We start from the raw sequence: 13284 nt of genomic DNA, 5'->3' as shown, positions 1-13284 counted from the left end.
TGCATCTTCCACCGATGCCACTTTTTACATGAACCCTTAGAGTAATCAGTGGAGAAGCCGGGGAAAGAGCTGACTGATGTTCACCTAGGGCAAGTTATCATGTCCCTCAGATTATTGAGATCCTCTTCTGCAGCAAGGCCTTTGGTGAGCATTCATATGAGACACAAATACTCTCATGCTCTGGGTCCAATCAGAGAGGTCCACCCATGTAACTTTTTCCTAATCTCCTAATTTTTTATTTCCAACCCCTAGACCATATGGCCCCTGCTCATGAATCAGAGTAGACATCCATCTCTGGATATCTCATCTTCCAGTCAAAGTGGACCTCTAGATGTGCCACTAAAAGTTCTGTCACTGGCAAAACTCTTCTTCACAGTCCTTCAAGTACTCCCCAGATGGGGCTACAGTGTTGCAACAGTCACCTCCAGCTGACACTGGCGTATTTAAGCCAGGATAGACTTTTTCCTCCTCTGTCAACTGGTCATAGGGAACTCATCACCAGGCCATAGTTGTTAGTTGAGAGAGAAGTTGGAGAGATGAATATGAGCCAGTTATTATTTATTCAACTTACTCATACCTTCAGGTGTCAGATCTTCTGTAATCACTTCCACTTGGTGATGGTATGAGTTCTTGATTAGTGGATCAGACACCTTCCAGCTAATGATGAACAGCTCAGGTCTCTGGTGTGTCATGTTCAGTGACTACCTGAGCAAGGCTACCCAAGAGCTTTTGCAAAAAGATGGTAGTTACTTGAAGAGGGCATAGGTTTGCTCCAAAACCCTAGGGTCATTGACTGTGATTCTCCTGTCTAGGCCTGCTACAGCACCCACAAAACATCCTAATCAGTCTCAGCACTTTTGGACCCTTTGGGTATACTAGGTCATAAAAATCAAGGACAGAACTGATTGTACTCTAGCCTAGACGAGCTGAAGAACTCTTCCTTCCTCAGGGACTCTCTCAAAGATAACAGCTTTATGGGCAGTTCAGTTATTGAGTCAGAACAGGGCAACCAGTGATATATGTTGCTTCCAATATCCAGAGGTCTGGGTTGGGCTTCTTTCTTAACAGAATGCAGTAATAACTAATCTTACTTTGAGAGGACTATCTCAATATGTTGTAGAGGGCCAATAATACTGCAAAACCCAGAAAAGGAAGGATAACATGTTAAGAGAATTTTTTACATTTATGAATTTATAATAGCAAAAACCTGGATATTTTGCCAAGGATAGTAGACCAGGGATGGAGGAAGGTAATTTTCTTTGGGGCTAAATTAATTGATATAGTTTCAATTGGTAGAGATCCTGGATTCAGTGTATGAACACAAGCAGCTAGGAGTGGTCCTAAATAGTTGCTCTCTTGGAGGATCAAAAATTATACTCAGCAGTGGCCTGGGTTAAATGAGGTTGAGATAGCAACTATTTATTGGTATAATGTAGTGGACAGATTCAAAGATTAATATAAATGAGATTGCTGAAGTGGATTTATCACATATGACCCACTCGCCTACACTCTGACTATATCTCCCAAAAGGGCCTGGAGGACACCCCTTTCCACACATAGCAGTGAAAAATACATGAGTGATAAAAGTCCAAGCATCTTTGTGAAGCATAATAGGAATAGGCAAAGGTGAAGATACCACATCTGAAATAAGCTCCCTGATAGTGATGGAGTTCAGTGTAGCAGAGTCCAAGGAGGGCATGTCTACTATGATAGGAGGCAAGGTCAGAATGGTAATTAGAATACTATTGCTGAAAAGGACTTTGAATCTTGGTACCAAAATAGATGAGCAAGCTATATATGTACAACTTGTACATATATAAAATGTATGTACATATGTACATTACATATGTACAACTTGTACATATGTAAAACAAACTGGACGCCTGAAAGGGATTTAATATAGGGTATTAAGGGACAGGCTGGAGAATGAGGCTCTAGGCTGAGCCTCCAAGGGCAACTCCCAGAATAAAACTGCCAATTTGGCCTGGCAAGAGAGCAGCCACTGCAAGATCCACAGGGTCTCAGCTGCTACTGGCAAAGTTTCAAAACTGAGAAGCTGCTATAACTTCCATTCAACACAAAAGCCTCTCCTTCTTCAGCTCAGAAAAATCAAAACATCCAGCTCTATCATGCAGCTTCCAAAAGAGCTCACAGCTGCAATTTCATTACACCAAAGTCCATTTCTAAGTCTGGCAGGTGATCTGTTTAGTGAAGGAGAGGCTACATGCAGAAACCCTAGCTTCACCCTTCTAGTCTCTATTGAGTAAGAAGTCACATAGAAAGCATTGGTATTAAGAAAGCCATTCATCATGACCTCCCATGACAGTTCTTTTAGAATGGTGTGTGTGTGTGTACTTTTAGTGTAACTAAAAGTAAAAGTCACAGGCTGGAGAGTGTATCAGAATGAATATAGGCTTTTAAATCCAAAAGATTTCAGTTCAAGCCTTGAATGTGCCACTTATAAGTTCTTTGATAAGTTACTTAAATTTTCTGGGTTCAATTTCTTTCTATGCAAAATGAAGATACTATGTACCTTGTACAGCCATTGTGAGCACATGCCTACTCAAGGCTTTTGTCCTTGCAGTTCCCTCTGTTTGTAATGATTTCCTCCTGATAACCACTACTTGTTTCCTCTCAACCTTACTCAAATGTTATAATACCCACAAGGTCTTCCCTTGTCACCCATTTAAGATAGCCACATCTCCTAACCCCCATTAATTCCTCTTCTTCTTATGCTACTTCATATTTCTCCAAAGCACTTTTACCATCTGACATTCTAAGAGTTTTTCTTATTTGTTTATTATCTGATTACACAAAGTATAACTTATGCTGTATGCAAACAGGGACTTTGTTTTGTTTACTAATGTATCCCCAGGGCCTCTTTCAGAGCCCAATACACAATACATGGTAACCACTTAATTAACATTTGTGAATTATTAGAATTATATAAAGCAATGAATATGTGCTTGATAATGTGCCTTTTGCATATAAGCATTCAAAACATACTATCAATATTAGTATTTAGTAAGCCATTGATATATTTTCTAGGTCAACAAATATTTAATGTGTACTTAATATACCAAACATAAAGACTGATCAGAAAAAGTGTTTCCCCTTAAGATGTTTCCAAACATCTTATTGGAAGAGATAGATACATAAAGAGATAATTCCCATATAATATGAAAGTAACATTAGATGGAGCACTTAGCCCATGTGTTAGGGAAAATAACATTAACAGTGTTAACAGCACTTCCCTGGTGGTGGAGTGGTTAAGAATCCGCCCACCAATGCAAGGGACACAGGTTCAATCCCTGGTCCAGGAAGATCCCACATGCCTCAGAGCAACTAAGCCCATGCATCACAACAACTGAGCCTGCACTCTAGAGCCTGCAAGTCACAACTACTGAGCCCATGCACATGACTACTGAAGCCCTCACGCCCTAGAGCCCATGAGCTGCAACTACTGAGCCCACATGCTGCAACTACTGAGCCCACAGCCTAGAGCCTGTGCTCCACAACAAGAGAAGCCACCTCAATGAGAAGCCTGTGCACCACAATGAAGAGTAACCCTGCTCACCACAACTACAGCTGTGGCGCACAGCAACGAAGACCCAATGCAGCCAAAAAAAAAAAAAAAGTAAAAACAAAAAACAGTTGTAACTGATGACCCTAGAAGTCTTAGGAGCTTTCCAAATAAAGCATCACTTGCTCCCAGCATGAAGGGCAAAGCTGTGCTCCACCCAGTCATTTAGGAACCTAGGCTGCTTACATCTCATGATACTGTCATCTTCTGGGCTTCCAATTTCTTTGCAAAAAGAGAGAGAGTGTGGAAGGTCACCAGAGAGACTTTAGGGGCCAGCCCTGAAAGTGGCATGCACTCATTCCTCCCATAGCCCATTGACCAGAACTTAGCCACAGCTTCCTTGCCTAACTCAGGGGTGGGAAAAGCAATCCAGCTGTGGCCTGGGAAGCAGAAGACACAGATCTGTTGAACATCCCAGCCACCCACTGCCCGACTCAACCAAGGGAAATTTTTCTGGAAGAGATGGTACACAGTGATTAAGAGAGTATTAACATGTGGGAGCCAACCAGATCTGAGTTCAGATCCAGGTCACAGTTCATAGCTATGTAACCTTAGTTAAGTTACTCAAATAACTCCTTAGAGATTAAAAATGAGAATAACTGTAGAATCTAGCTCATAAACTTGCTGTGAGGATTAAAAGTGTGGAGTCTTAAGCATAGTGCCTAGACATAGTAAACATTTAATCAATGTTAGCTGTCGGAGGAGGAGGAAGGAAGAATAGACAGAAGAAGAGGAAAAGGAAACTGAGTTGGAAAACTAGACACAGAAAGGATGGGCTAGGGAATGAAGAAAAGGACTTAAGCAGACATAGAAAATGTGCACAGGCATAAAACAGAAAAATGTGTTCAGGAACTTACAAGCAGTTTAGTACATTTGCAAAATAAAACTCTGTTTACTGGAAAATTGGGTCAGTCTGGAAAGGGAGAGCCCCCAGTAGCCTTGGTGCCGTAAAGAGCTTTATCCTGTAACCGCAGGGAACCACAAATGTTTTAGTCAAACCATGTGTCTCAGATTTGTCCTCCAGAGAGATCTTTCTAGTGGCTGTGTCAAAGACAGCTTCATGGTGGGAGAGCCTGGTGACGGGGAGAGTGGTTAGGTACTGTTACTGTCATCAAGGTTAGATGAACAGGGCAGAGCCACAGATGTAGTAGAGGGGAGGGGCACACACCTTGTTTTGTAGGAAACTCAGTAAAAGTAGTTATTGATTGGAGCTGAAGGGAGGCATCTAGGACAAGTCCCAGGAATTTGGCTTAGGCAACCAAGGGAATGACCATGCCATAGATGAAGACAGACTGAAGTATCGTTCAAAAACTCCTTGGGGGCTCCCCTGGTGGCACAGTGGTTAAGAGTCCACCTGCCGATGCAGGGGACACGGGTTCGTGCCCCGGTCCGGGAAGATCCCACATGCCGCGGAGCGGCTGGGCCCGTGAGCCATGGCCACTGGGCCTGCGCGTCCGGAGCCCGTGCTCCGCAACGGGAGAGGCCACAACAGAGAGGCCCGTGTACCACAAAAAACAAACAAACAAACAAAAACTCCTTGGCATAAGTGCAGTCTCACCCAGCTCCTCTCAGTGTTGCATTTTATGTGCCAAGATTTTATTTACCAAAAAAACTTGAAGAAAATTTGAGATTCACATTCAGATTTCTCTCCTCCTGGCCAATCACTTTGTGGCCTAGACGTTTTTTTTTTAAAACAATTTGAAATTCCCTGCCTTCACTCTTGAGTCATTAAAATGTTTACCTAGATAACCTCTACAATACTTCAATCTTGTATATTTGGTGATTCTGCTGTGTACAGCCTTCAGTTTTCATTAGCTCCATCCCAGTTTCTTGCTTATTATATTTAATAAAATCTCTAAAGCTAAGCATGGCCTTGAGATAAGAAGTAAAAACAGCCCCCACCCAAACGTCAGTTCAAGAGTATCAGAAAGAGGAACCCCAAGATAAATATATCATTTATGTTTATGCAAAAATGTGTTGTGTCTTCGGACTTCCCAGAGGCATGGAAAAATAACACCTCAGAAATTTACATAAGCTGGAGGGGTAAGGGGAAAGCCTCAAACCAGTTGGCTTCTACTATTTTCTGACTAAAAAAATGAGAATTTTCATTATGAAAAGAAATCAGTTCATTTGCAGAGGGCCTCCTTCCCTAAGAGCACAAGTAGCCCAAGTTCTCCCCAGGAAGATATTCAGGACCACCAAGAAGAGAGCAGAGTTAGATGCAGGGTGTTATATAAATTTTGTGGCCCAGTGAAAATGCAAGACCCTCTGTTCAAAAACCAAGAGAAAAAAAGTGATGCTAAGTGTACTAAAATATAAAGCTTTTTTTTTTTTTCTTTTTTCCATGGTCTCTGCCTCTTCTTGTCATGATGCTTTTCATTTGCTATTTAAGGTCATTATAAGAAAAGAAAAAACAAAATTTTAAATCATTAGCGTGAATTTTATGTTTCACCTTTATATTTTGCAATGCCAGCTTTAACTGCAAATGTGAGAGTATTTCACTCATATGTAGAACCACAGAAATTAGACAATTTGTATTTCATAGTTCACTCATCATATGTATTTTGTTCTTTTGAGACCAGTGGAAATTCTGCAAAAAAAAACCTCTCAACTTTTAAAATTTCATTTCTTAATATGAGCACATTATGCCAACACTTTCTATCTTTAGATTACTGACAAGTAAGGAAAGACTGAAATATAGAGATTGTCTTATCTTTCCTTTTCCTTTTATGTTATTTTCAGCTAACTTGATTAGCTAATATAGGGAAGTACCTTATATTAGGGTTCCTTGGTTGTTGAAGTTTCTTAGAACACGATTGCCTTCTTACTATGTTTAAAGCCAGTTCTGGTTCAAATGGAAAGCATGGCTTCTCAGGGCTGTTATTCATTGATGTAATATGTTTACTTTGTACTCCCTTTGAGTCTTGCTGACTCACACATATTGTGGATCCAACAGGAATTCTGTGTTCCTGGGGTATTTGAATGCTATTTGCATTTGGGCAGCAAGGAAAGTGGACACACCTATAGCAAGTACCTTCTCTGCTCATGTGCTGACTCCATTGTTCCGTCAGACTTCATTTACAAAACACAATTTAAAGATAAAATTATTAGAAATTTCAAGACGGCAACAGCAGAGTGTTAGACCAAGCTCAGGGCCTTTATAAATAAATGTAGGGTCCTGTGTGACTGTACAGGTCATATGTTCATGAAACCAGATGTAGTTGTGATGCTTCCAGCAAGTCGTAAGTGGTTAGTCAGAGGTCTTCTCCAATGGATCTTCCAGAATCAAACAGGCCCAAAACAAGTTCTCTCTTTTTCTAAATGCTTTCTAACTAAATATTTGAACCCGTCATTGGAATTTGTGATTATGCTAGTGCTGGGATTAGAAGGCAATTGGATCTGAAAGCCCCGGGCTGAGGGCAGCCTTGGAGAATGTTACCTAACACAAGTTCATGTGCCCAACACACAGTGAGGCCAAACAAACTGAAACGTCAGAGTTTGGAGCAGTGAAATGTTTATTGCACGGCCGCGCAAGGAGACGGGTGGCTCATGCCCCACCCCAAAACCTGAACTCCGCAAAGGGCTTCAGCAAAGCATTTTTAAAGTCCAGGTTGGGGGATGGGGGTGGTAACAGGGTATGTGATCAGCTCGTGCAAAATTCTCTGATTGGTTGATGTTGAAGTAACAGGGCCGTTAACTTTACCAGCCCTTGGGCGCCAGTAGGTCTGTGTGCTATGTGCTCATGATCACCAAGTAGTTAATTTCTTCCATTTGGTGGTGGTTTTTAGCATCTGAAAAACTCAGGAAATATGCATGAGATACTATTATCTGTGTACTGTGGAGAGGAGTTAAAGCCGAGGATATGGGGGAGGGGTCTGTCATGGGAAAACCCCATAGGGTGCTGCTCAGTTACGTGAACGGAAAAAAGAGCTGAGTTCAGGGTGGCAGGCTAATAAAATTCATAACTGCCATTTATGCAGCATCTACTGTGTTCTTGTGACATATACTTTGCAAACATTTAATGCTGACAACAACTAGAAGGCAAGTATAATTTATACCTGCTTTATAAATGAGAAAACTGGGACTCAAACTCTTGCATTGTTTGCCCAAAGTCCCCCAGAGGGTAACTGACAGAGCTAAGATTCAGTTTCATGTCTATCCAATTCGAATACCAATGTTCTTCCCATACAACAAGCTTCCTCCCTGGCCAATGATCAGCGTCTGAATACACAAGGCAGTTGGTGTATTGGGATGTCCAAGTTGGAAAAAAAACACGAAAGGAGAAGGGTCTTTGTGTAGAGAGTCACCTTGGCAGGTCCAGCATGTATCTTAAGATGGGGAGAGATTTGTTTGACAAACCCAATGATGGGTGCCTGTTTTGATTACTTTTTCTAAATGTAACCAGGTAGATAAATTAATAAGAAATAAAAATCAATAGGAAGTAATGAACAGAGGGTATTCAGAAGTTGAATTAGGTGGAGGAACGGACATAGATTGGAGAACTAGCAAAAAGTTGGAAAGCTGGGGAGCTTTTGTTCTTTGCTACCTGTTCAAGGTAGCAAAGCCACAGCACACAAAAAGAATGTCCAGCATTCAAGGACAGAAGTCAAGAGCAGCCTAATCTGACCTAATATCCCTTCTGGACATGGTCGGGAAAATGGTAGCAAGTATGCAAAGTGACCCACAGGCATGGGTATCTCACCTCAGAACCCTAGAAAGTTTAACGGGGGATATCAGACATGTTCTTTCCTTATTATCTCTGGCTGTTGCTCTTGTTTATCAAACTCAGGTTGATGTAGACAGTACCTTCAAGGAAACTGAAATATTCAAGGAGATTCTTAACAAACCTTGTTATCCTAGCCAAGAAGGTTCAAAAAACAAAGCACACATTCACAAGGTACTGATGAATGCTAAAACACGGATGAGCCTTGGAAGCATACTAAGTGACCACATATTGTATGAATCAATTTCTATGCTCAGAATAGGCAAATCTATAGAGAAAGAAAGTAAATTAGTAATCTGTTGCCTGGGGCTGTGGGTGGGAATGGAGAGTACAAATGGGTGCCAAGTTTCTATTTGGGGTAGTGGAAATTTTAAAAAAATCAGATTGCGGTGATAAAACAAATGGATTTTATCATTGAAAATTATACTTCAACAGAGTTATTAAATATATATGCATTCACCCAGTGATTTTTAATAAGCATTAATTACCACAAATAAAGGCAATTTGGTAAAAATGCTGTAGTGTAGAAAGTGAATAGAAGTTCGAAAGAACAGCAGATTTGGGTTTCATGCAGGTCTGGGTTTTGAATAGGCTGGCACCAACCTAGTAAGATGGGTGGTGTTGTCTCCTTTATAAAGATGAAGAAACTTGGGATCAAGTTTGATAATTTGCTCATGGTCATCCCTCTGGTAAGTGGCAGAGCTCTGAGTCTCTCTGGTAACAGAGCCTGTGCTCCTTTACCTCTCTGTCACGACAGAACGTTGCCGGTTAGATTTTCCTTCAGGAAAATGACCTGATGGTAATATTTAAATTCTCCCTTTGTCCCGATTTGTTTATGCTGCCAACACTCCCTCTTCATCTCTGTCAATCCTCTCTCATTACTGTACCTGACACTTTTTCCTCCAGCTGCCTATAGCCAGAGCAACTGAGAGGTTCCAACCCTTTTCCATATTGATTGACAGAGTCCTTGAACTGAAAGGTTTATCCAGTGATCATGAGATTACCGTGGTTAATTCCTCACGTCCTACTTTAAATATGTCTCTCCCTTTGTGCTTCAAAAGCCTTTCATTCTAATTTGTACTGTTATAGATAGTACAGTGCTTACTTATAAACTTCAGAATACCAAGTTTCCATTTCCTGCCATCAGGAACCCAAAATAGGTCCTTAATGTTGCCCTTGAGATAACCATTTAACCATGGAAACTGTTGCTGCTACAGATGGCTTTAGAGCAGTGCTTTACCTAGATTCCTATTCAAATGTTAATGACTGTTGAATCTCTGTATTGAATTGGTTATGCTCATTCTCAGACAGATCTGGGTTCCAGACCTGGCTCTACTACTTACTGTCTTTGAGTCTTTGGACTTACAACGTACTTGAAATTAAGGTACTTAATTTCTTTGAGCTTCAGTTTTCCTCATCTGTAAAATGAGGACAATAATACCCACCTGACAGAACATTGCCTGTGTTATTTCACTGTTTAACTGTTTTAGTGTTGAAGCAAAGATTAAATAAAATAATATGTACATAGTACCTGATGTGATGTTGTATTACAGTAAGCATCCAATATATGGTAAGCTATCAGGATAAACATCACTTTCAGTTCAGAATAAAAAGCATGTCTACCACATTTTACTTTCTGAGACAAACCACAAATGACTAAAAGAGTGAAAAACAAAACTCCATCTTCAATGAAACTTTTTGGGGGAGGAGGAGTTTTAACAAAACATTTTTTCCAAGCATACTTTTCCTTGGTATTTAAACTCATGTGTATTTCAAGGGAAAAAAAATCCATTTCTTTCTGATTCATTTATACTTAACTCATCAGGATGTTACTAGAGAAGTGTTATTGGGTGTCCAGGTCACTTCCTTCCACCCTCCTTAAACTTCTGTTACTTCTCTTCTTTCTTTTTTTCCATCTTGAATTTGTTGATTAATGTGGTAAGATTTAAGGTCATTATGTTATTGTGTTGCTATCCACAAATATGATATAACTCTCCATTTATCCAGCTTTTTCATGGCAATAAATTTTACAATTTTCTTAAAGTATTACCAAATCAGGTCCAGCTGCTCACCACTCAAAAATCAATACTCAAGAGAGGCAAATGTTGGTAGAAAGGAAAGTTGCTTTTAATCAGAATGCCAGCAGTCTGGGGAGATGGTGGACTCAGTGTTCCCCAAAAACCGCCTCCCAAGATTCTGCTCAGCCATGAAAGTTTTAAAGGGAAAAGGGGAAGTTATCTCAGTTAATCATTGAGATAGGGGGTCAGAGTCGTTGCCATCCTCCTCTGCATGCAGGTTTGTGTGCAGGCTTGTCAAATTCTTGTGATCTTTCTTTTGATATTGTCTTGTTCACACAGTTTGTTCGTGAGATTACTGAAAGGGATGCTAAGGAAGAGATCTGGTCATCTGTTAATTACTTATTCTTCATTTCTACTTCTTTGATCTACAGAAAAAACCAACAAGTTAAGCAAGGTATTGTGTGATCAAAAGATTTGAAAGTTGTGCTAGGGCTAGAGATGAGTACAGCATAGGGGTGTCTGATTTAAGTTTTGTGACAAGACAAAAGGGGCCTCCTGCGAAGAGCTCTTTCCTGCCAAAGGCTGCTTACAAAAAGACTTGTACATTATTTTCCTTTTTTCTTTTCATTCCCTTATTTCTACCACCCCAAACCCCCTGCCTCTTTCAGATTCCACACCTGAGAGAGGTCACATGGTATTTGTCTTTCCCTGTCTGACTTATATCACTCAGTATAATGCCCATGAGGTCTACACATGTTGTCACAAATGGCAAGATTTCATCTTTTTTGTGGCTGAATAATATTCCACTGTTCGTATGTACCACAAGTTCTTTGTCTTTTTATCCATTGATGGACACTTAGGTTGTTTTCATATCTTGGCTATTGTAAATAATACTGCAGTGAACATATGGGTGCATATATTTTTGAGGTAGTGTTTCTATTTCCTTCAAATAAATGCCCAGAAGTGGAATTGCTGAATCATATGGTAGTTCTACCCTTTTCTCCACATCCTCACCAATATGTTTTTTCTTGTCTTTTTGATAATACCTATCCTGATAGGTGTGAGGTGATATCTCATTGTTGTTTTTATTTACCTTTCCCTGATGATCAGTGATGTTCAGCACTTTTTCAGATACCTATTGGCCATTTGTGTGTCTTCTTTGGAAAAATGTCTATTCTGATCTTCTGCCCATTTTTAAATTGGATTGTTTATTTTTTTTTTTGCTGTTAAGTTGTATGAATTCTTTATATATTTTAGATATTAGCTCCTTATCAGATATATGATTTGAATATATTGTCTCCCACTCTGTAGAGTACCTTCTCGTTTTGTTGATGGTTTCCTTTGCTGCACAGAAAACTTTCATTATGATGAAGTCCCACTTCAAAACCATACTGTTTTAATTACTGTAGCTCCACAATATAATCTGATATCAGGGCGTGTAATACCTCTAGTTTTGTTCTTCTTTCTCAAGGTTGCTTTGGCTATTCAGGGTTTTTGGTGGTTCCATACAAATTTTGGGGTTATTTGTTCAATTTCTATGAAAATGCCATTGGAATTTTGATGGGGATTGCATTGAATCTATAGATTGCTTTGGGTGGTATGAACATTTTAAAAATACTGGCAGAACATTCTTTGACATAAATCACAGCAGGATCTTTTTCAATCCACCTCCTAGAGTAATGAAAATAAAAACAAAAATAAACAAATGGGATCTAATTAAACTTAAAAGCTTTTCCACAGCAAAGGAAGCCATAAGCAAAACAAAAAGACAACCCTCAGAATGGGAGAAAATATTTGCAAATGAATCAACAGACAAAGGAGTGATCTCCAAAATATACAAACAGGTCATACAGCTCAATATCAAAAAAACAAACAACCCAATCAAAAAATGGGCAGAAGACCTAAATAGACATTTCTCCAAAGAAGGCATACAGATTGCCAAGAGGCACATGAAAAGCTGCTCAACATCATTAAAAATTAGAGAAATGCAAATCAAAACTACAATGAGGTATCACCTCACACCAGTTAGAATGGGCATCATCAGAAACTCTACAAACAACAAATGCTGGAGAGGGTGTGGAGAAGAGCGAACTTTCCTACTTTGTTTAGTGGGAATGTAAATTTGTATAGCCACTATGGACAACAGTATGGAGGTTCCTTAAAAAACTAAAAATAGAACTACCATATGACCCAGCAATCCCACTCCTAAGCATATACCCAGAGAAAACCATCATTTGAAAAGATACATGCACCCCAACGTTCATTGCATCACTATTTACAATAGCCAGGACATGGAAGTAACCTAGATATCCATCAACAGATGAATGGATAAAGAAGATGTGAGATATATATATATATATATATATATTGTGTGTGTGTGTGTGTATACACACACACACACACACACACACACACACACACACACACACACACACTGGAATATTACTCAGCCATGAAAAAGAACAAAATAATGCCATTAGCAGCAACATGGATGGACCTAGAGATTGTCATACTGAATGAAGTATGTCAGACACAGAAAGACAAGTATCGTACATATATATATATAACTGATTCACTTTGCTGTACATGTGAAACTAACACAGCATTGTAAATCAACTATACTCCAATACAAATTTAAAATAAAATAAAAATACTGATTCTGCCAGTATATGAATATGGTATATATTTCCATATGTTTGTTTCATTTTCAATTTCCTTCATTAGTACTTGAACTTTTAAATATACAGGTCTTTCACCTAATTGGTTAAATTTATTCCTTAGTATTTTATTTTTGATGCAGTTGTAAATGGGACTGTTTTCTTTCTTTTTTTTTTTTTTGCAGTACACAGGTCTCTCACTGTTGTGGGCTCTCCCGTTGCGGAGCACAGGCTCTGGACGTGCAGGCTCAGCGGCCATGGCTCACGGGCCCAGCCTCTCCATGGCATGTGGGATCTTCCCAG

The sequence above is a fragment of the Aethalodelphis obliquidens genome, unplaced genomic scaffold (assembly GCF_003676395.1).
Source record: "Aethalodelphis obliquidens isolate GAN/ISIS:26980383/991018 unplaced genomic scaffold, ASM367639v1 scaffold90, whole genome shotgun sequence".
NCBI lineage: Eukaryota > Metazoa > Chordata > Mammalia > Artiodactyla > Delphinidae > Aethalodelphis > Aethalodelphis obliquidens.
The sequence above is the reverse complement of the archived record's forward strand: the minus strand, read 5'-3'. Positions refer to the sequence as shown.